At 42.4% G+C, this 22,814-nt stretch overlaps 1 long non-coding RNA gene across 1 annotated transcript; it reads right to left on the bottom strand.

The window, feature by feature from the left end:
- Window positions 1-6,053: 6,053 nt before the first annotated feature.
- LOC128594074 (uncharacterized) lies at window positions 6,054-20,951 on the bottom strand. Its single transcript, XR_008382484.1, has 3 exons — window positions 20,843-20,951; window positions 20,588-20,711; window positions 6,054-6,888 (listed from the first exon to the last, which is right to left on the bottom strand). It is a non-coding gene; the product is annotated as an uncharacterized LOC128594074 (long non-coding RNA).
- Window positions 20,952-22,814: the final 1,863 nt, after the last annotated feature.

Consider the following 22,814-nt stretch of genomic DNA (forward strand, 5'->3'; position numbering starts at 1 on the left):
GTGTTACTTAGTCATTTGTTTACTATTCACTGTGTGTTGCAGAAGATGAGCTTTACCACAGTAGGAACTGCAAGCCCAGCAGTGCAGCACAAGCATGAGTTAAACAGCTGAAAGTGAATGAATGAGCACCTTAATCTCCAAGGCCCCCTTCAGCTGTACAGTTTTCTGCTTGATTATTCCCTCAAAAGGCATTGGTTTTGTCCTATATTCTCTCAAGTTAACCGGTTATCAGTTTTTGAGTTAGTAGCACATTAACCATGGTTAATTCTCCTTATCATGTTAACCAGCTGATATGGCCACCTTTTCACATTAAAAAATAAAAGCTTCAACCTAGTTAAAAATTCCTTCATGATCCGTTTCTTCAAGGGGCTATAAGGATGTACATTTCTTTTTTTTTTTTTTTTTTGTAGAGACAGAGTCTCACTTTGCCACCCTCAGTAGAGTGCCATGACGTCACAGATCACAGCAAACTCCAGCTCTTGGGCTTATGCAATTCTCTTGCCTCAGCCTCCCGAGCAGCTGTGACTACAGGCACCTGCCACAACGCCCAGCTGTTTTTTGGTTGCAGTTTGGCCGGGGCTGGGTTTGAACCCGCCACCCTCGGTATATGGGGCCGGCGCCCTACTCACTGAGCCACAGGTGCCGCCCAGGATGTACATTTCTAACAATACAGAAAAATACAGATTCTCCCATTATAAAACCCTAGAAATGCTGGACAGATCATACCAAACTATTTTATACTAAAAACTATACTTTTAAATTATACCAAAGCTATATTTGTAAAGGCCTAGCTGAGTCTGCAAGATAGTAGGAGAAATGTCCCGGAGCTAAAACAGTCAAGATAACTGAAAACCAGAGCATGCAGAGGAGGTAAACCGTGGTGGTCCTGGAAAGGAGCAGGAGTCAGAGGGGGGGTCAGGATGTGGTGAGCTAATGCTCACGCGGAGACAGCGGCTGAGGCCCTGGGACCACATAAGGCTGAGTGTCGGAACTGAGTCACGGGGGACTCTTGAAGGACTCCGTTTTCAACACTTGGGAGGTCCTTCAATGAACCCAGCTCTTGACAAGGAGATAGTAAAGTAGTTTGTTCGTTTCAGTCAGGGTTCGGAATGAGGAAGGGGGAGCTCTCCTCAGATAACTCATAATCAAGAGTCTTCCCCACAGGCATTTGGGGCTTTTCTCTTATGGCTGAAGAACCCCCCATCTGAACAAGTCATGTCAAAATGGATCCCAGCTTTCTACCCCTGGGGCATTTGGCAGGGTTATGTAAATGTCAAACCTTGCTGAAGGACCACACCCCTCAATCCAGAAGGCACTGGATCCTCACAGATGAACGCTCCTTGTATATGAATTCACAATCTATATTTATGAAACACTCAAGCTACCATGAGCAGGAGTCAGCAGACACCACAAAAAGCATGATTGATGCCTGGGATTTCAACACAGACAATAAAAAGGGCATGTTTGAAATAATGAAAGACATAAAAAATACAAAAACAATAGGAGAGAAGTAAAACTGCAAAGATCACTGAAGAAATACAATGTTTAGAAATGAAAAATACGGGCAGCGCCTGTGGCTCAAGCAGTAGGGCGCCGGTCCCATATGCCGGAGGTGGCAGGTTCAAACCCTGCCCCGGCCAAAAAAAAAAAAAAAAGAAATGAAAACTACATTCACTAACATTGACAACTCAAGACACAGATTAAGAAGAACAAAGTAAGTATCATAAACATTATCAAACCGGAAGATAGATCTGAACATGAACCCTGAAAAGATGAACAGATGAAAATACTTAGAGAAATGAAGAGACAAGAGGAAAAGAAATCTAATAGAAGTTTCAGAAGGAAATATAGAAAAAATGGGGAAGGGGGAATATTTGAAGATACAATGACTAAGAATTTTCTAAAATTTTTGAAACACCAAAATCATCAGATACAGAAAGCGAAGTCCTGATTAAGATGAATGAAAATAAATTCACTCCTGCACATATGAGTGAAATAGCAGAATATCAAATAATAAACAAAAGTCAGATCACCCCAGATGAACAATAAATACATTGATATGAGCAACACTGTAAGTCAGAAGACAATGCGCTTACATCTTCAGGGTGCTGAAAGGAGACATTTATCAACCTAAAATTCTTTTTTCAAAATTTCAGATTAATATAAGGGTGCAAATGTTTGGGTTACATTGTTTTTATTTCTAAGGCAAAGTTCAAGTTGTAGTTGAGCCCTTCACCCAGGGGACGTGCTGAACATCCTCCCATCGTACACATTAGGTGGCATCCTGCCAATCACCCCTCCCTCCCGCCTCTCCCCTCCCCCTTCTTCTCTCCCACCTCTCCCCTCCCCCTCACTAGACTATACTTATGTTTTTCTTTCGTGTGTGTATGTGTGTGTATGTGTATGTTTATATATTGGTTTCATATTAGCATTGAGTACGTTGGATACTTGCTTTTCCACTCTTGTGATACTTTACTAAGAAGAATGTGTTTCAACTCCATCCAGGTAAACACAAAAGACGCAAAGTCCCCATCTTTTCTTATGGCTGAATAGTACTCCATGGTATATATATACTATAGTTTATTAATCCATTCATGGGTTGATGGGCACTTGGATTGATTTCACATCTTGGCAATTATGAATTGAGCTGCAGTATACATTCTAGTGAAAATGTCCTTGTCGTAAAATAATTTATTTTCTTCTGGGTAGATACCTAGCAATGGGGTTGTAGGATGGATCAAATGGAAGTCAAACTAAAATTCTACGCTAAACTGTCATTAAAATAATAACTGAGAAGTCCCCAGCGGACCCTCCTAATTCATGCAATTCAGGAAGAACAAAATTAAACTCAAAAGGAAGGAGTGAAATGCAAAAAGGTGGAGTAGGTAATGAAATCAGTGAAATGAAGATACATTTAAACTTGCCTAAATTATAAGAAGCAACATCATGGTAATGATTGATTTTGTGGTTCTAGAATAGAATGGAATTAAAACAAGATAGAGATTATTGGCTGAGAGCATTCTAAAGTCTTTCTTTTATTTTACAGGTAGATATTTGTCAACTTTAGACTTAGAAAGTCACACATCTATGACCAAATTGTAGGAATCACCACTAATAGAAATGAAATGTGTAATTTTTAGATGCAAAAGGTGCTCTCACAAAGCTGTGGGGCAGTGCAATTGAAAAGGTATTTCACAGAGCGGGAGCTGAAGTTCTGCCTGTTTTGCAAAGCTTCTCCCATTCTCCAAACAGATTTAGAGGTTCTTTCCTCTCTTCTCTTGGGCTTCTTGGACAAACCTCCTTTGGGGAAAATTGTAATCATCAATTTCTGTGCCTTCCTCATCACTGTCCCAGTGCCCAGACAGAGCAGGCATTCACGTTTGTAGAATGGATGCATGTGACTTGCTCAAGGTCACACAGCTATCCAGTGGCAGATAAAGAACCCCTATCACTGCACTCCCAGCCTTGTTCCTTATTTTAAACCAATCTGGAAAAAAAATGTTGTACCTAGAAAAAAAAATGTCATATTTTATGAAAACAGCAGCTGCTTGATCAAATCTCTAAGAAATTGCTCTGATTTCAAAAAGCAAATGAAGACAAAGAAATTTCACGTTGGTAACTGTGGTCAATCTTCTGTTAAAAAAAAAAAAAAAAAAAAGACATACACACTTATGCTGGAGATGGAGCGAAGCCCTAGAACAGGCTTTTGGAACAACTGCCTTTTCCAGGGAGAACTTGTCCACATTCGTCCCAAGGTAGTTCCTACTGGGGAAAGATCCTGGGAACTCAGAAGGCCCTCACCCACCAGCTTGTCACCCCTAGAAATTAAAACCTTCAAATATCCCTTGTTACAATGCAGTCTGCCTCAGGACCCTATTGGTGATCAGCTCAGGGGTGGAAGGCAGAAGGGCAGAGAGCTAGCTGAGAATTTGCTCTTGAAAGATTCTGCACTGACTAAGCAAGAGAGGAAACAGAATTGGAGGGAGGAGAGAATGGTGGGGGGCAGGGGAGGAGCAAGGTGAAGGAAGGAAGGGAATGCCTAGGCCGACTCTGTTCAGGTTCTAGCCTCAGTAACCCCCATTTTAAAATGGGAACCACTTTGCTGTAAGATACTTTTCCTTATCTTACAGCAAGATAAAACAGCAGACAGCAAGTGGATCTTCTGAGATTCTTTTTGCCCAGCCCAGATGCCTGCATTAGAGCCTCCCAAAGCTACATTATCCATGTGATGGTCCCTGCAGCCCTTTCAATTATCAGTCATAGAGCCAAGAGAAGCAGATAGAGATGGAAAATCGTCCCAAAGTCGGGCTTCCTTCAAAAGAAGGAAGGTAACAACAAACAAGAGTAAAGGGAGGGAAGGGGCGAGGTGCGCAGCTGGGGAGTGGAGGCAAAGGCAGGAGCTGAAAGTGGGTTTAGTGTGGGTTCGTGTCCAAACTTACAGAGGTCAGAGCTGTGCTGTATCTAGGTGTATGCCTTTCGCTAGTGGATTCAAGTTCTTAAATACAGCCTGTTTCATCCACTTTGAAACTCTTTTCTCTTATTTACCTGTCTCCCACATAAAGAAACATCAGAAAGGAACTATGCTCTGCAGAAAGTGAGGTGGGGGTGTGTGTGTGTTTAATGTGTTATCAAGAACGGACTGAGGAATTTTGGCAGCAGGAATATGTAGCATTTCTGTCACGCTGAAGTGACTAATGTTAATGTTCTACTCTAGCCTTGAACTTTGAGGTACAAGGTGAAGTTCTCTCTCTCTCTCTTTTTTTTTTTTTTCACTAATTAATCTCCTTTGAGACTTTTCACAGGATCATGGAGCTTTACCAGCAAGGAACTTCAAAACTGTCATAACATTTTAATCTCCCTGGGCCTGGGACAAGGTGAAAGCCTATAGGTTCCCAAGGAAATGTTTTTTTTCATAATTAGCATTACAACCAAGGCCTTAACTCTGGGGAGGAAGAAAAGGATAATGTGGAGCAAGAATTCCCGTTTCAGCCTTTTGTGACTCCAGCTCTCAAGGGCTCTGATTAAGTCAGTTGTGAACTAGCACTGAAAATAGAGCTTTCCTCTTTTAAGCCTGCTGCCATTTGTACTTTCTTAAAATGCTTAGTCTAATACTTGTATCTGTGAATACCTGGGTATTTCCAGAGGCCTCATTGCACATATTCGTTGAGAAAATCACTATTTTCTCCCAACTGTGGGTTTGCAATCAGAAAACCCAGTAACTGAGTACACATTTCATCAGACTGGATTCTGCTTTAATTGCTATCTGTGTATGCCCAATGAACCACTGCTAAAAAGAAGCTCCTTCCAAGATGTTACCTGTGGAACTGCCTTAATGTCTTCCTTAACGACAGACCCTTGGCATTAGTGAATCTACCGCTGTGTTAATTAGAACTCAGATATGCAATCTCTCCTCAGCTCATAGAATAAACACTGTTTTCCTTTGATCTAATTACATGATGTTCTTAAACATCATCATTTTGTAAAAGAAACCATGACTACAAATTGCTTTGTGAGCCACACACATGGTTGGGACTCAAAATGTGCCTGCAGTTTGGAGAAAGTGTTTGCAGTTTGCCAATATAAATGTAGTCCATAGGAGATTGTGCATGGCTCTCCTTGTGGCTAGTATGTTCTTTCCCCTACTTTCCCTAATCTTCCACCTACCCCTATCTAAGAAAAGGTCAGATCAGAATCAGAATGCCCTTTTCTCTTATCGCCAACCGGCCATAAAGTTGCTGGCCTCAGTGATATTCTAGATTAGGTCATCATTTCTTCCCCTTAGTCCCAACTACAGCTTTCTGTGGTCATAATTGATTTTTTAAAAACCAAAGAAAAAAATTGCCACATCCCCCAACATTGTCGTCAACAACAAGACTGAGAAATGAAAATAAGTTTCTTTGAGTCAAAGACTCTTGATTAAATACCTCCAGATGTATTGTGGGTCAGTTGGAGCAGGCTACATGGCACCATTGTTGGAGAATTTTATTTGAATACTCTTGAGGGACTTACTAAGCCTGATCTGCTTAAGTACTCTGGTACCATAGGGGAAAATATCTAGGGAATGAAAGAAAACATTTCAAGTGGCCTGTGGGATGCTGCCAGGACCCACCCCCACCACCCCCCAAGAATTAGAGTGGTGAGGACTCTGTTCTTCGACACACAAACCACCTTCTGGGGAGATGTTCCTGCCGATTCTGACTACAGACTCTTGACCAAAGGACTCCAAATGTTCTCTATAAAACAGCAACAAAAAGCTGAAATAATCAGCTCATACACACACTGGCATTCCAGTAGTCTTCCAAAGAACTTTGACAAGAGTGTATTAATTCCCAAAGGTCGTCTTTAAAACTGTTCTGCAACGTAGCCACCACTAGAGGGCGGAGGAGACCACTTCCGTTTTCAAGAGCCTCCTCCGCCGGGGTAGTTGAAAGTTACCTTGAGGGTGAGCTGAATAGACCTTTGCAATTGCGAGCCTCTCCATGCTTTCACTTCACCCCCACTGTGTAAATCATTTCTGAAGGTCAGGAGCAGACAACTGAGCGGACAGACACGCATTGCATAAATTGCATTGTAATTTAGGATTTTGTTGGGAGAAAAGACTCTTGCCATTAATAGTTCCATTTATGAAAAATATTTCAGCCCTTTCCACGTGCCAGAGGCTGTGCTGGACACTAGGGATATACACCCAAGTAGCTCTATGTTATTTCCTAGGCTTTCAGTCCAGGTGGGCAGGCAGACAAGCGTATTAATCACTTAAAGATAGTTCAAGAGATTATAATGTCCTAAATCCAGTGTGAGCTCAGAGGAGAATCAACTGGGAATTGCAGGTGGGGTGGGCAGATTCGATGGCTGAGATTGCTGGAGGCTTGAAGACCAACTCCGAAATCACTGAGTGAAGGAAAAGACAAAAAAAAAGGTTTGTCTTTGTTTTGTTTTATTTTGTTTGGGGGAAAGTGCCTCAATACAACAATGTACAACAGGGGGGAAAAATACCTAAATGCAAAGTAAAAGAAAAGAAAATAGCCAAGAACTAGTACTAAAAAACTGTTGGCTTTTTTCACCATAAACTTCTAGATTTCATCATAAAATTCTAGATTGGAAAGAAAACAGTTTAGAAAGAAAACAACAGCACAACCACACTGACATGACATAAGCCATTTGAATGCCATTCCCATTACGTGAGCAGAGGTCCAGCGGGGATGCTGCGGGCCGGGCTGAGCAGTCCCCAAAGAAGAATGAAGGCTGGTGGCTGGGGTGTGCGGTGGTCTCCTCACAGGAATCATGTTGGAACATGTCCCCAACTCCAATATGCTACCAACGGTACAGGAGCACTAAATGCCCTTGACGGTCCCCAGTCCTAGGCACACTTTCACCTCACCTGGGGGGGCCTCTAAAAACCACAAATGTCCGCCCCTTTCCCCACCTCCCTGTTCTAATTCAATGTTGGGAAAACTCTCTGGACGATTTTAAAGTATCGGAATCTAGGCCTATAGAGTTACAGATACACTGATGACATCTCATAGGAAAAACATTCGATTCCAATTAAGGGATATGGGGACATTATTCTCTTAGCGCCAGGAAAGAATCAAATCTTCTACTTCTAGGTAGATTTTATTTGCACCTTCAACACTTGAATGCTTTGTAGGTAAATCATGTTGCCATCTAGAAAATAATCTGAAAATAAACATGAAGACAAAGGGTAGAAATGTTGCAAAATATTTATTTATACTTTTCTTATGAGTCACCTTTTAATTTTTAAGACGTCCCCCTATCTGAGGAACAAAGGAAAGGAGGAAATAAGGAGAGGATCTTGGTGTTTCTCTTTTTTCCTCCTTTTAGAATCTTCTGGATGCCTGTCTGCCATTCCTCGAGAGGGGGGTGGGTCTTGCTCTTGCTCAGGCTGGTCTTGAACTCCTGAGCTCAGGTGATCCACCCGCCTCCGCCTCCCAAGTGTTGGGATTACAGGCGTGAGTCACGGTGCCCCGTTGCCCTTTTTTTTTTTTTTTTTTATTCACATTAATGTGAGGGTACAGATGATTAAGTCACACTGTTTGTGTTTCTAAGGTAAAGTTCAAGGTGTAGTTGAGGCAGTTGAGCCCTTCCTCCTGGGGGTGTACTGAACACCCTCAGATGTGTTCATCAGGTGAGAGTTTATCAACTTCCCTCCCCCGTCTCCTTACTCTTTTCCCTCCTCTCTCCTCCCCATTCCCCCCACTTGAATATACTTGTGTTATTCTCTCATATGGGCATGTCATTGTTTTTCTACTAGATTCATGATTAGTATTGAGTACACCAAATACTTGCATTTACATTCTTGTGATACTTTACTAAGAAGAATGTGTTTCAACTCCATCCAGGTGAATACAAAAGAGGTAAAATCACCATCTCTCTCTCTCTCTTTTTTTTTTTTTAAGCTGAATAACATTCTCTGGTATACATGTACCCCAGTGTATTAATCCATTCATGTGTTGAGGGACACTTGGGTTGCTTCCATGTCTTGGCAATTTGAATTGAGCTACAGGAAGCATTCTAATGCAAATGTCCTTGTGATAAAATGATTTATTTTCTTCTGGGTAGATTCCTAGTAATGGGATTGCGGATCAAATGGAATGTCTAGGACACCTGCTGTCCATTAAAGGTGATCCTCTTCTGGCCAGAAAGCTACAACAAGCAAGAATTCTAGCGAGATTTCTACGCACGGGAAGGAGTTGAGAAACCGCGAGGGCGGAAGGATCCTCGCCGGCCACTTGCGGGGCTGGAGGCAGAGCAGCCGCTGCTCTCGCACCCTTCAACCGCTAGGGGGCAGGGCAGAGCAGCCCAACGCACCACCTGGGGCGCGCGGGATTTCAGCAGCACTGGAGGTTGCAGAATGAAGGACCCAGCAAGGAAGGTTGCTTTGGAGTTTTGCCAAGAAAAGATTAGATACTAAAGGTAAAAGGCAACATTCCCTTTTATCAACTTTGAATCATGAGACTTTCCTGCAGTGAACATGGCAGTAGGCTTCTTTAGAGAGGAGGGGAGAAGAGATTTGAGGTTATTTGAAACAGTGACAGGGAAATTATGGCCCATGTCCACTCCAGGGATAGAAAGCTGGCTGATGAGGGGCCACACCGGCCTTCCTAGGTCTCCTGAAAGACTTCCAGAACCTCCTCAGGCTTCCCCTGATGCCATGCTGCAAACTCTCCGGGAGGCTTAGAGCCAGGGGTGGGGTTCCCATGAGAACTAGCCTAAGAAACCAACCCAGCAGGACCCCACAGCATCTCAGCAGCATGCGGGAATGAGTATTCAACCCCCACGCTCTCGTATCCATGGAGATAGTTCAGGCAAGGCGTTCAGCAAGCACATACTCAATATTCACGGTTCATAATGCTGGTATGTCCATCGGCCTTTGTTGAACATTTCCCCCCCGAACACAGAGCACTGTAAAGAGAACCCCAAGCCAGAAGAAAAGTCTGTTTTAACTTTCAAAGGGTTTCCACGGAGTCCTGGAGAAGCTGGAAAGTGTTTTCAGTCAGGGTCTTAAGGGAAAACACCTCACACACCCCAGTTAAGATCATTCCAGGCCGGTTTAGCTACCAATGTGTGGCCAAAGTGTAGGGGACACTCAAGAGACAGTGCAGAAAGTAACATAGAGCCAGGGAGACGTAGGGCCAGGGAAGGGAGTCTGATGGGAATGCTGAAGGACAGAGTCATGGAGAGAAGGCCGACTTGTGAGGAGCAGGGCCTTAGGCTGCCTCCACCCCCCGTGACCACTGCAGGGAGAGGGCAGGGGGGCAGAATGCTGACCGACTCTTCCCTCCCTTACGGTCCTCCCGGGGACTCCATCAGCTGAGTCCAGTGGGAATCTGGAGGGCTCGGGGTCACTTGGTACAGTCCTTTGAGGTTGGACTTCCAGGGGAGACACCACGCTGGACAGAGTCATGCTCCCCTGAACTCAGCTGTGTTGAATGTCATTCCTGTCTTCCATGCAGAGGCCCAGCTAGGAGCACTGCAGGACGGGCCGGGCTGTCCCCACAGAACAAGCCGGCATGTTGGAATTGTTTCCTCAGAGGAACCAGTGGTACTAAAATAACGTTGCTGTCCGACTAACTGTAGTTCTTTGTCAATGTCTGTCGTTCCTCTGGCTGCTTTTCAGGGCTTCTCTTTATGTTTGATAAATATGAAATGTGATTATGATGTGCTTTGGTAAGGATTTCTTTTTGTTTACTTTGCTTGTGGGCCCTTGGAGCTTGCTGAATCTATGGAACATTGCATCATATCAATTACCATATCATTTTTGGAAAATTCTTAGTAATATTTCTCCCTTCTGCCCCATTTCCTTTCCCTCCTATGGAACTTCAGTGTTTGTGAGATCTCCTCATTTTGCTTTTTACTCTATCTGTGGTATTTTCCATTTTGTCTCTCTGTACTTTCTTCAGATAACTTCCACCACACTGATAACTGTCTGCACCCCATCTGTTGTTCAATCCATTCATCTGAATATTATTCTTAATTATTTGGGGAGATGTACAATATGCTTCCTTTGAAATTTACCTAGTCAGTCGATAGTCTCTTCCTTACTCTTTTTTTTTGTTTGTTTGTTTGTTTTTGAGACAGAGTCTCACTTCGTCACCCTTGGCGAAGGGTGGCGTGGCATCATAGCTCACAGCAACCACAAACTCTTGAGCTCAACTGATTCTCGTGCATCAGCCTCCCAGGTAGATGGAACTACAGTTGCTTGCCATAACACCTGGCTATTTTTTAGAGACAGGGTCTTGTTCTTGCTCAGGCTGGTCTCAAACTCCTGAGCTCAGGCAATCCACCCAACTCGGCCTCCCGGAGTGCTAGGATAACAGGCTTGAGGCACTGTACCCGACCCCTCTTCCTTACTCTTAATTCTGATTTCCTAATTTCTTTCTTCAAATATCTAAATCATTTATATTCTGTAACATGAATTTTAATCTGAAATCTTTGTATACCTGATTCTCCGGCAGGCTATCTCAGCTAACTTTCACTTACGGGGCCTTGTTTCTTTTTTTTTAAAGAAAGAATTATGTGGATGTGTGAATTCATAGTTCTTGGAGCACTGTCTGCAGGAATGCTTTGATACCTAAGTCTGCGGTGTTTTCTCCAGGAGGATTTACACCTGCTCCAGCCAGGCACATGTTGGGCAGCAGTGCTATCACCAGGTATTACGTGACATTCTGGCTTGAGACTGTGGGGGACCATGCAGGGAGCTGGAGCCCCAATCCTGCTCAGGAGCTGGCTCCCATTACACATTCTTAAGAGTTTTGATCTGTCTTATTTTTGTTTTGCTTTATTTTCCATCTCACTGAGGGGAATGAAAGGTCATAACCAGCAAAGTTCTATACTTTGGATCTTTGTAAGGGAAGCACCTTTGGAATCTTGGCCTACATGGGGCTCTCGAAGCTGAAAATTCCCCTTGCCGGGTCACTGCCCTGCATGGGGCTTTGCATCCCAACGCTGTTATTAACGTCAAGTTCTAGGTCCCAGCGGATGGAGAGATGTCCTTTGAGCTGCCAGCATCCTGTCCTCACTGCTGTTTCCTCTCCGCTGCCTTTGTGCTGGGTGTGTAGACGTGTGGGCGTACATGTGTGCGTGTGTGCGGGCGGGCGGGTGGCCATCACCTATGAGGATGTGCTCTACTCTTTTGTCACCTTTATCCATTTTTTTTTATCTAGCATTGCAGTTAGGCTAGCAGAGATATTTTCAGGATTTTTTTTTTCTAGGATATTCCTGGAAACTCTCAGATCTGAAATTAGAGGTCTATGTTATTTATTTCTTAATTACTTTGTGCCAGATACTGGCTAAATACAAAACATCTTATCTCATTTAATCCTCAAAACGATCCTACGAGAAAGAGACCATCAATTCCATACTTTGTGGAGGAGGAAAATAAGGCTCTAAACAGTGGTTTCCAATCTTCCTAATGCTGTGACCCTTTAATACAGTTAGTCATGTTGTGGTGACCCCCAAACATAACAAAAATAATTTTACAGTTGGGGGTCACCACATGAGGAACTGTATTAAAGGGTTGCGGCATTAGGAAGGTTGAGAACTATTGCTCTGAGAGATTAACATGTTAACTGCCACATGAGTTGTATTTACCTTAGTATTGAGCCTGGGGCCTCATGAAGCATATGTAACTCACACGTCTCTGGACCTGTTTTGACCTAATAAAACACCATGGCTCTGAGGTAAAAAAAAAAAAAAAATTTCTAGTGTGGCAGTCAATGTCTTAAGCTGCCCAGGATAACACAGTTACTAATTGATGAAGCCAGTTTGTGTGATGGCCAAGTCTGTTCTTTGATTCATAATAAATGCAGTTATTAGGACGCTGTCTTAAAGGTTTAGAGACTATGTAGTAAATATTAACACATCTCTTCTTTCCTATGCACTCAACCAAGGTTTGTTTTTTTTTTCTTGATCAAAGTTAAACTTAAAACAGCCTGTATCAGTCAGAGTTCAGTCAGGAAACAGAGCTCTTCCGAGTCTTATAGGGATGTGGGGTTCCATACTAAAATCGGAGCTCACAGAACGTGAGAGGAGCTGGGGAGGTGCAGGGTGGAGTCTAGACAGAGAGTTGGAGGGTGAGGGAAAGTTTCTAACCACCGTAGGCTGCAGCCCCATCTGGCTAGATGGGTTAAAGCTTGTGGAAAGATGTGAGCAGCTGTGTGTGTGAGCCACTGAGTTGGGACCACCAAGGCAGAGCTCATGCAGCAGTCTGTGGAAACTTCCACCCACCACCATGGAAACTCCCACTGCTGCGGGCCTCAGCTGAGTGCTGGTTGGTGGACTTGGGGCTGCTGTTCGCCTGTCAGACTGCAAGTTGAGAAGACAACTTGCAGAAAAGTAGCAGAGAACATCCAGGGCAAGGGGGGCCACTGGCTCCCCTGGATCTGTAGGTCCTTACATCTTTTTTTTTTTTTTTTTTTTGAGACAGAGCCTCAAGTGTCACCCTGGGTAGAGTGCTATCGCATCACAGCTCACAGCAACCTCCAACTCCTGGGCTCAAATGATTCTCCTGCCTTCGCCTCCCAAGTAGCTGGGACTACAGGCACCCGCCACAATGCCCGGCTACTTTTTGGTTGCAGCCGTCATTGTTGTTTCATTGGCCCAGGCTGGATTCGAACCCACCAGCTCAGGTGTATGTGGCTGGTGCCTTAGCCCTTTGAGCCACAGGAGCTGAGCCTGTCCTTACATCTTAGGCCACAGCCTTCCAAGAGTAGTGGCCTCCTCCTCACATTCACCTGGTCACTCTGATCCAGCACCACAGACCAAAGAGGAGCCTGGGACACAACCCCTAACCTTAGGAGAGGCAATGCCAACTTGCCTGCAGACAATCTAGCTCACAGCTCTGGGGTGTCCAGAATAGGTGGTCTTTTAAATACCTGGGCTAAAATATAAATATCTGTTTAAAACTTAGTACACCCTTTCAAATTAAAAAAATTGATGAATGCATTGATTTTATTGTATTATAAGCAAAATAATTATGACATCGATTTAATACAGCTTTTGAATCTAGGCCTGGTGTTTATCAATTGGCCAATTATCCTTAGCTGTAAGAGAGCCCTGCTGTTGTCTAAAAAACCCCAGGCGATACACATGAGAAGGCTTTTTAATACCGTCATCTGTAGACTCAAGGTGCTCCCATTCTGATAACTCTGAAATGAGTTATAATTCCATCGGATTAGATCTATAAAGAAGTTGCCTCAAAGTAAAATCATATAGGCAGATTTTCTCAACATTCATAGTCTGACTCCGTATGGCCTAGCGTTGTTGACTTTTAGTGCCTTTAGTAATTTGGTCTTCACAGGAACAAGTCCCAAATGATAAATATTATTACCTTAAATGTTTGAGTCAAATTTCCTACTTGCCTGGGTGAAACCATCTTAACCACTATGTGTATCCCAAAATATATACACCTCACAGACCTGCATCTGGTCAGTCAGTAAGAATTGATCCTGTCACGTTCAAAAGGTAAGAAAAACATTGTAGACGGAAAATAGTTCTTAGGTGTCTCCTTAACTTGTTAGGGCCTAAAAAAAAAATCTTTTCTAAGTTAGTAGACACTTCTAATTTATTATCATCTCGCTGACATTTATGGACAAAGAGAAGTGTCTGAGTGTACTGTTTGGGATTTATTTTTCCAGAAGGAAGGCTCATTTTAAAACCAAGTCCATTGGCGAGATGAAGGGCTGAGTAACAGCAGGGCCCAGTCCAATGTTTTGTCTTTTCAAAAACATGAGCACAGTGACCTCTGGTGGACACTGCAGAGCCAGCAAGCTTAATGCTCAACACGGAGGTCTTTCCCTGAATGACAAAAGCTCTTTTTCTTCCCAACTGCAGTCGTTGGCATTCTTCCAAGAATCATAACTGAGGCAGAAGTCACCCTTCTTCTCCATCCTTCCTCTCCTATCTCGTTCTTCATATCCACCAGGAAACTTTATTAGTGAAAACCCTCAAATCCTGCTGGCTGTCCCCCCAGCACGTGCCTCTCATTTCCCTTTACTCCAAGGACTGTGCCAGCACCTAACTCAGCAATGCACAGCCTCAGCCACTATCTTAATTACTGGGATGCTTGCAGAAAAAAAACAGGTGCTGTGTTTGCCCCACGCCCGCTGAATCACAATCTCCTGGCAGGTTCGGGGAATTATTTTTAGAAGCTCCATATATGAGTCTAATTCTCCCTGTATCTCCTGCCTGCACTATTTTTCTTCAGGATAAAAGTATTTTTTATTTTCATTTGTAAAATTTGTTTTGGGGCAGGTAATGTATTTATGTGATTATAAAACCAGAAAGTAAAAACCACAAATATTCATATATACAGTGGAACACTTTCCTAAAATTCTCTGGATCTACTTAGCCTTCACGGACAGATGCTGTAAGCGGCCATTGGTCTTGAGCGCTGCCCTGTCTTGCTAGGGTTTCTTTCTGCAGATACAAGCACAGATTGCCATCTTCCATATTTGTATACTAAAGGGAACGTACAAAGTATATTGTTGTAGACAAAGTTTTTAATACTTTGCTGTAATATATCTTTTAGATCTTTTTATATCAGTACCTAGAAAGCATCTTAATTCTATTTTTTAAAGCTCATTGTCAGTCTCTTTTATGGACACACCATAATTTCTTACCAGTCCCCTGTTGAGAGATATTTTTCCCAATTTTTTGCTATTGAATAAAGCCCCAGTGACTGACATTGCACAGACATGATTTCCCATGTGTGTGCTGGTATATTTAAAGGAAAAAAAAACATTCCAAAGTAGAATTGGTGGGTCAAAAAGAATTTTGTAATTTTGACAGATATGGCTAAATTGCCCTGAATAGGAACTTCCTATGTCAATCTAAAATAATCGGCAAGAATCAAAATCTAATTTAAAGAGAGTTTATTCAAGTGAAAAGTTTGAAGACAGCTAGTCAGAAATACAGTGTCCAAAGACTAGAAGTCAGAGTTCTGAAGGGTGGAAGTTTGGGATTCTTTATATAGATGAAGTTTACAGAAGCAGCTTAACAGAGTTTCAACGTTTTTTTATGTAAGGCTTAATGCATAGTTACAATGATCTGATTAGTCATGGGGCTCTTTTCTTCCAGGAAAGGTATACTTACCTTTCCACTCTGAATATGTAATAGTCATAGGGTCTTTTGCGCTATCTGGTCTGGGTTAGGTACAGGACAATAAAGGAGGCAGGTAATCTATAACAAAGATCAGTGATTGGAAGAAGGGGAGGTCTGGTCTCTGGTCTCTTTAAGTCATTTACAGGACAAGAACAATGAGGAAGAAAGTTAATCTGTAATCTAAGACACAGAATTTGCAAACATGCTGTGTGATTCAGTCTCCAGGACATTTCCTTCTCAGCATAATAAATTTAGAAGGTACTGAAAATTTTATTTCTTTTACACCTACACTTAAAAAAAAATAGCTTCATGGAGGTATAATTTGCAAGCATAAGCTTCATTTAAATGCAGTTTAATATAGTTACTATTCTGCAGTTATCATAAAAAAGATATTGACATCATGTTCCAGGCACAAAGCTTGGAGATTTGGAAATTTCCTAGGTGATGGGAATGTCTTTTGTTATTTATAACAAGCTCCTTTCCACTGTGCCTGAGTTTATGCTAAAGAGGCCACACAGGACAGGCCCCCTTTTTTGCTTCAGGATGGGAGCTGATCACCAGAAAAGCCAACCATGTGATTAGAGGGTGGGAACTTTCAGCCCCTGGCCCTGTCTCTACGGAGGGGAAAAAATCCTAGACATTGAGTTCAATTACATGGCCTATGATTTAATCAGTCAGATCTCTGTAATGGAACCCATGGAAAAACCCTGGGCCTTGAGACTCGGAGAGCTTTCCAATAGGTGCACACATCAGCGTGCTGGGTGGGTGGCACAGCCAGGAAGGGGACAGAAACTAGACATCCCCTCTCCCCATACCTCGCCCTACCCATCTCTTCCACTTGGCTGTTCCTAAATTGTATCCTTTGTAACAAAACGTAATTGTAAGTTAATAGTTAGATAATTGTAACTATCTATTACAATTTAAGTGAATTCTGTGGATCATTCTGGCAAATTATTGAACCTGAGAGAGGTCATGGGAACTCCCAAATTTGTAGTCAGCTGAGCAAAAGTGCAGATAGTTTGGGGATACCTGAGACTTGTGGCTGATGTCAAAAGGGGGGACAATCCTGTGAGACTGAGTCCTTAGCATGTCAGGGATGGGCCCACTCCAAGTATTCAGTATGAGAATTGAATTGAGTTATTGTGCTTCCAGTCGAGAGACTTGGTTTCAGAGCACACACACCATTCTCACAGCCCAGCAGATCGTTTGTTCTTCCCTTACCTGACCTCTCTGTTTGACCCTGTCCACCCCTCTTCATTTCTAAAAACTAAATTTCTGGTCTTCCTCCTACATCTCTTCCCAGCCTCTTCCCTATCTTTTTGTATGCAATATTGTCGTCCAGATAGTTATCTAGGTATCTTTTCCTGGGTCTATTCCCCAGTGCATTGACAACTGCTAAATTTATACCCCAACCCAGGTCTTCCTCCCAGGCTAACAATCAAAATTCCACCCACATTTTGCATGTGTATATGTGTGTGTGTGTGTATGGGTGTGTATGACAGAGTCTCACTCTGGTACCCAGGCTAGAATGCTGTGGCCTCAGCCTAGCTCACAGCAACCTCAGATTCCTGGACTCAAGTGATCCTCCTGCCTAGGACTCCTCGGTACCTGGGACTGCAAGCACCTGCCAAAACACCTGGCTAATTTTTTGTATTTTTAGTAGAGATGGGGTCTCACTCTTGTTCAGGCTGGTCTTGAACTCCTGAGCTCAAGGGATCCTCCCACCTTGGCCACCCAGAGTGCTAGGATGACAGACATGAGCCACCATGCCTGGCCTAGTCCATCCACTTTTTAAACATTTCCCCACAGAGCCATTGAACTCAACACACTAACACAAAACTCACCACCTCCTCACTTTGCTTCCAAATTTCTGTTCCACATCTGCTCTTGCTCACGTCGGTGGTGTACCTGATCACTGTGAACTACAGCCATGCCCAGGCAGACACCCTGCTAGACTCAGAGTTCTCAATGGTTTGCCCTTCAGTGAAGCCATCCTGATAGGTACAATTAATTTTCTGACAAACAAGAGGAATTGCTTCTTATAGAAAGTGTAATACAAGATTTAAATGCAAATGAAGATTTAGTCATGATTGAAGTGCACAGGTTAGGACACTGCTATATTGGGGACCAAAATATCATCATGAACGCTAAAACCATGAAGCAGGGTCTGAAAGGACTTACTTTCACTTTCACAGAAAACTAACATTCCTTTCCTATAAGATGGCATTACGGCTAGTGTTGAAACTGGAGGCTTTCCATGTACCTGCTTTTTATTAAAAATTACAATTTCTGAAAGCTTATTATGTGATGACAGTGCCACATACTTCATATACATTATTTTATCAATGTTTATCACAATCTGACATTCTCAATGTTGTTTGCTCCATTTCTAAGATAAGAAACATTTTGGATTGCTTCTCGGCCTTTTGGCTAAGATCAAGTGTAGAAACATTTTGACTTAGAAAGATTCTTTGCCCAAGGACACATGACTGGTAAATTCTATAGCTTGAATTCGAATTGAGGAAAAGTCTACTTCCACATCCATACTCTGAACCTTGACAGGCTACAAAAGTCTGAGAAGTTACCTGAAAATGCTACAACCCTCTGAGTTTTTCATACAAGGCCACAGTGTCCATCTTTGAAAGAGTCCTAAAGGTTTTGTCCTATTATAAATCCATGATTCATAATCCATGAACGCCCCAGCGCTAAAACCTTTTTTGTATACTGTTAAAATAACAAAAATAACAAGGTGAAGATCACTTCACTTATTTGATCACTTTTGTGCAAAATTTTTTGTTTGTCTATAAATAAATATAAATTTTAAGATATATACTTTTTTCATAATGGAAAATGGGGATAACAAGGGGGTGAGGTTGGGGGAATCCTTTTGCTTTTCATTTTATCTGTTTCTGTACAGATCAAATGTACAAGGAGGTTAAGTGGAGGGGGAGATCGTGATCCATGTTTTGGTTTGTTTTCATAATTCTTTGGATTAAAAGATCAAATTAATATTCATTATTTAAAAAACTATCTTCTAGAACTCATTCTTGCAGTTGTTTTCTGTAAATAGCCTTTCCAATAAACATCTCAGAAAAGGTAAAGAGGGTGGAAAAGATTTCAGGAGGAAGCTTTCCTTCTGGGTCCTGATAAAGGGTGCCATTAAATATTTCTGCCATCACTCTGCACCTGAAAAATGACGGACTGCTCCCAGAGTACGCCAAACAAAGATCTTCTTTGTCCTTGAGCCAAGCCCATATATATTTGGAAACCAGTCATCTTGCTTTGAAAATTTCAGAGGAATGATTGTAATACTTCATCACTGAAAAATGGTAAGACCCTGGTACCTTTCTAAACTTTGCACATGTCAAAGAAAGAGAGACTTTTTTGTTTTTTTTTAGACAGAGTCTCACTCTGCCTAAGACTAGACTGTCATGGCATCAGCCTAGCTCACAGCAACCTCAAACTCCTAGGTTCAAATAATCCTCTTGCCTCAGCCAACCAAGTAGCTGGAACTACAGGTGCACGCCACAAGGCCAGCTAATTTCGCTATTTTTAGTAGAGGCAAGGTTTCATTATTGATCTTGAACTCCTAAGCTCAAGAGATCCTCCCACCTTACCCTCCCAGAATGCCAGGATTACAGGTGCAAGCCAACATGCCCTGCCAAAGTGAGCCTTTTTGATCTTATTTTCTTAAAATAAAGTGGCCTTGCAGCTTCAGAACAGTGTTTTTCTTGAGTACTTCAACTGAGTTTACATTGAAATTTAGAGATTTGAAGAGAGAATAATTCAGATTAGGAAAATAATATTTTTTCTTGATGTTAAGAAAAAAATACAAAACCCCCACTATTAAGTAATGTGACATTTCACTGAACCACATAAGAAAACATTTCACTGGTATGCGGTCTTATCACATGTGCTGAATACTTTCTAATAGCTATTCTGAATATTTAAGTTTCAAGCCTTATCAGTGAAAGGCTATAAATTCTAAGAATCCCCTTCGGTGGAAGGTGGAGGTCAGATGGTGGGCAGCGAAGCAAACAGACACAAAAGCTAATAAATGTCTACTCCGTTTCCTAAGGGACATTTTATCTGAGTCCTGAAGGGTAAGTAGTAGTCGACTGGGTTAAAGGAAGAGAGAAGTGGGCGATATTTCAGACAGAGAGAATGTCGTGTCTGAAGTCCCCAGACAGGAAGGAAGATAGCAGTGTAGGAGACACTGAAAGAAAGTTGCAGACTCAGCCTGCTGCAGGGACAGTGGCTCCTGGAGAAAGTTAGTCCATGACATGTAGGTCTTGTCAACTATTCAGGCCTCTGGCCAGAGCTGATGGGAAACCATGGAAAGGTCTTCACTCTATGCGGGAAGCTTTCAAAGGTGCTGTCAAAAAGCCAGCACCTAATTTTGTTTCTTTGAAGGGAGTCCTCCGTCACCCTGGCTCCTTTGTCACTGTTGCTCGGCCCTCTGTTGTGTGTGGTGTGGATTAGCGTTCCTCACCAGCTGAGGGGAACTCTCAGCTCCCGTCTCTTCAGCTCTCTTCTCTTCCCCATCCTGGTGGGTCTCCACTCCATCAAGCCCTCCACTTGGATGGGCGCAGACCCACCTGGCCTGTCTCGCTTGGCTCTTAACTTCCCCACTGAGTTTTCCGTCTCTTCTTCTCTCTCAGCTGCCTTTGGTTCACTAATTCTTCAGCCTATGAGATTTTATTTCTAGTTTTCATTTCGTGTCTACAAATTCTGTTTGCTTTCTAATTTACATATTCTTCCTTTCTGTAATCCTATTCCTCCTATTCCCAGATGCATACTTTCCCGATTCTCCTTAATTCTTAATCAACTTCTAATGTTGATGTAATTGTAGCCTCACGTGCAGTTGTAAGGAGTGCTTGGAGGCTCCCAGGGCAGCTCTGAAGCCTCACTTCCAGTTACAGGAGCAAATAAATCCAAAGTGTGGATGTAAGCCAGTTGAATGTCTTACCTTTTAACTGGAAGCCTCTCAAATAAGTAATCCAATGGTTAGCCAGATGGTGGATAGTTGCTGGACCCTTCTTTCAAGAAACCAACAACAGGGTCACAAGCGAGCTGCTCCAACATCTCTTCATCTGGTGAAAAACGGCAACAGGCAAGGCAGGTTTGAGATGCTTTAAATACAATTTTGGATTTGCGCTTTCGTTTCAAAAAAGAGGAAATTTTCAAAGGTCTCAAGCACTGAAAATACAAAAAGTACACTTACTGGAGAGTGGAGCGGGAACAAGGATCTTCCACCAGATGGTGGCAGCTTTGTGCTTTATCAGGTATTTCAGGCTGTTTGAGGGATGTTCCTGGTCATGGCTGAAATCCCTGGGAAATGGAGTGAATTCATTAAAATAAGACATGCTGTTTTTCTCATTTCGGTTTCAAATTGGGATAAGCTGTTCTCTTCCATTTTATTGGAAGCATTGGGACAATCAAGTACTTGAGGCCGAGAGTTTGGAATTAGCCTGGGCAACACAGTGAGATCTGTCAGGAAAGAAGGGAGGGAGGGAAGAAAATAAGGATTCTATCCATAAGCGCGCTTGTGCGCTTATACACGTGCAGACATGCGCATCCGGATTCCCTCTCAAAGATACAGACTTCTAGAAAAGGTGCAGAACTGGTACCTCTTGGGTGTTGAATGTAGGAGGAAAGGGGGGACTTTTGTTTTTACTTTACACATTTCTATGATATTCACATTTTAAAATATGAGCATATTTTGTGACAAAGTATTTTAATAGATATAATGAATATAATGTGGATGAACTTACAAAAGAAGTGAAAAAGCAGAAGGTACAACTATACATACAGTTGTAATTACATCTATAACTATTGAAAATCCTATATAAGAACAGACATTAAAAATAATTAACAGTGGTTCTAGGCACAGTGCTAGGAGCTTCCGTATGTAATCTCAAGACTACTCAAATGGAGTATTTTTGATTCTGCTGTTTGATCGGTTACTCCTGGTGTTGATCATCTCCAGTTTACCAAGAGAGAAGGGAAAACTGGAAGCTCACAGAAAACCCAAGAACTCCTAGGTAAGGCCTGAGGCTGTGATTTCGCAGGCCCTGCTGGCATGATGCACTGGGCTAATGCTCAGTTTGTACCAAGTAACACCTCGAAAGCTGAATGTCCCTAGAACAGGTGGAAGAGCTGGCGAACTTGAAGGCTGCTGACCCCATTTTAGAAGCCTGTGGTTTACTCTGAAAACTTTTAAAATTGTGTCCCTAAGGTACTGAGGACTTTGCTATAAACAGGAAGCATCATGCAAATTTTAAAACATTAGGTTGTGTCTAATCTTGGTAATTTTACACATTTAACTTAATCTCTACAGGCGACACAGAACTGTGAACTTGAGCGACTGAGCCTTTTTGTAAAAATCATACCCCAAAACTTCCCCAAACTTTATATGCTGCTCCTCATCTCTCTGGAGAGTACACTTTCATTTCTGAGTCCTCTAGTCTCCCGCACCTCAGAAGAGGCTGTCAGGCAAACCATCTGTTCCCTTCGATTCTAATTTTAGAATGGCTTCCCTTCAGACAAGGCCATTAGAGCAGCTGCAAGAGTTGGTGTCTGTTCATCTGTGTTAAAAAAAAAAAAAAAATCTTCATACATGTGGGGCACCAAAGTTCCCCCAAGCTGCTCGAATGCAGCCCTGAACAGGTGAGCTCTGCTGGTACACAGATGGAGGGGGTTCCCCTTCTCAACCAACTAGTGCCACTTAGGGGTAGTCACAGTAAATTTGTGGGTGTAAGAAAGGAAGAGGACTAATTTATAGCAGTCAATATTAAAAATTACTTTTTTATGATATGTTATCAGATAATATCAAAGCCATAATAGAAGTGAAGAATTTATTTATGTTTGGAACTAGGTTTTAATAAAAAAGATTCAAATATGATTCCACTCTCAAGGAGTTGACAGGTTGAGACACGGAGTAACAAGTGAGAAACCTTGCACGTGGTGCTTAATATCTGTGCACGTCGACTGTGTGTTCTGTCTTTACTAAGCACTTTAACCTGTTTCATAGCATCCTCCCAGCCACCCAGAGAAGTAGGTTGCTGGGAAAACAGGCAACAGGGAGAATCAAACAGTTACCAGTAAAGTAACTGACATTTAAACACTGTCAAATTTCATTTCCTCATCCCCTGGTCAGAGGCTATGTGATCTAATTTTAAACACCAGTTAAATGG

This window comes from Nycticebus coucang, chromosome 9 (assembly GCF_027406575.1).
Source record: "Nycticebus coucang isolate mNycCou1 chromosome 9, mNycCou1.pri, whole genome shotgun sequence".
NCBI classification, from domain to species: Eukaryota; Metazoa; Chordata; class Mammalia; order Primates; family Lorisidae; genus Nycticebus; species Nycticebus coucang.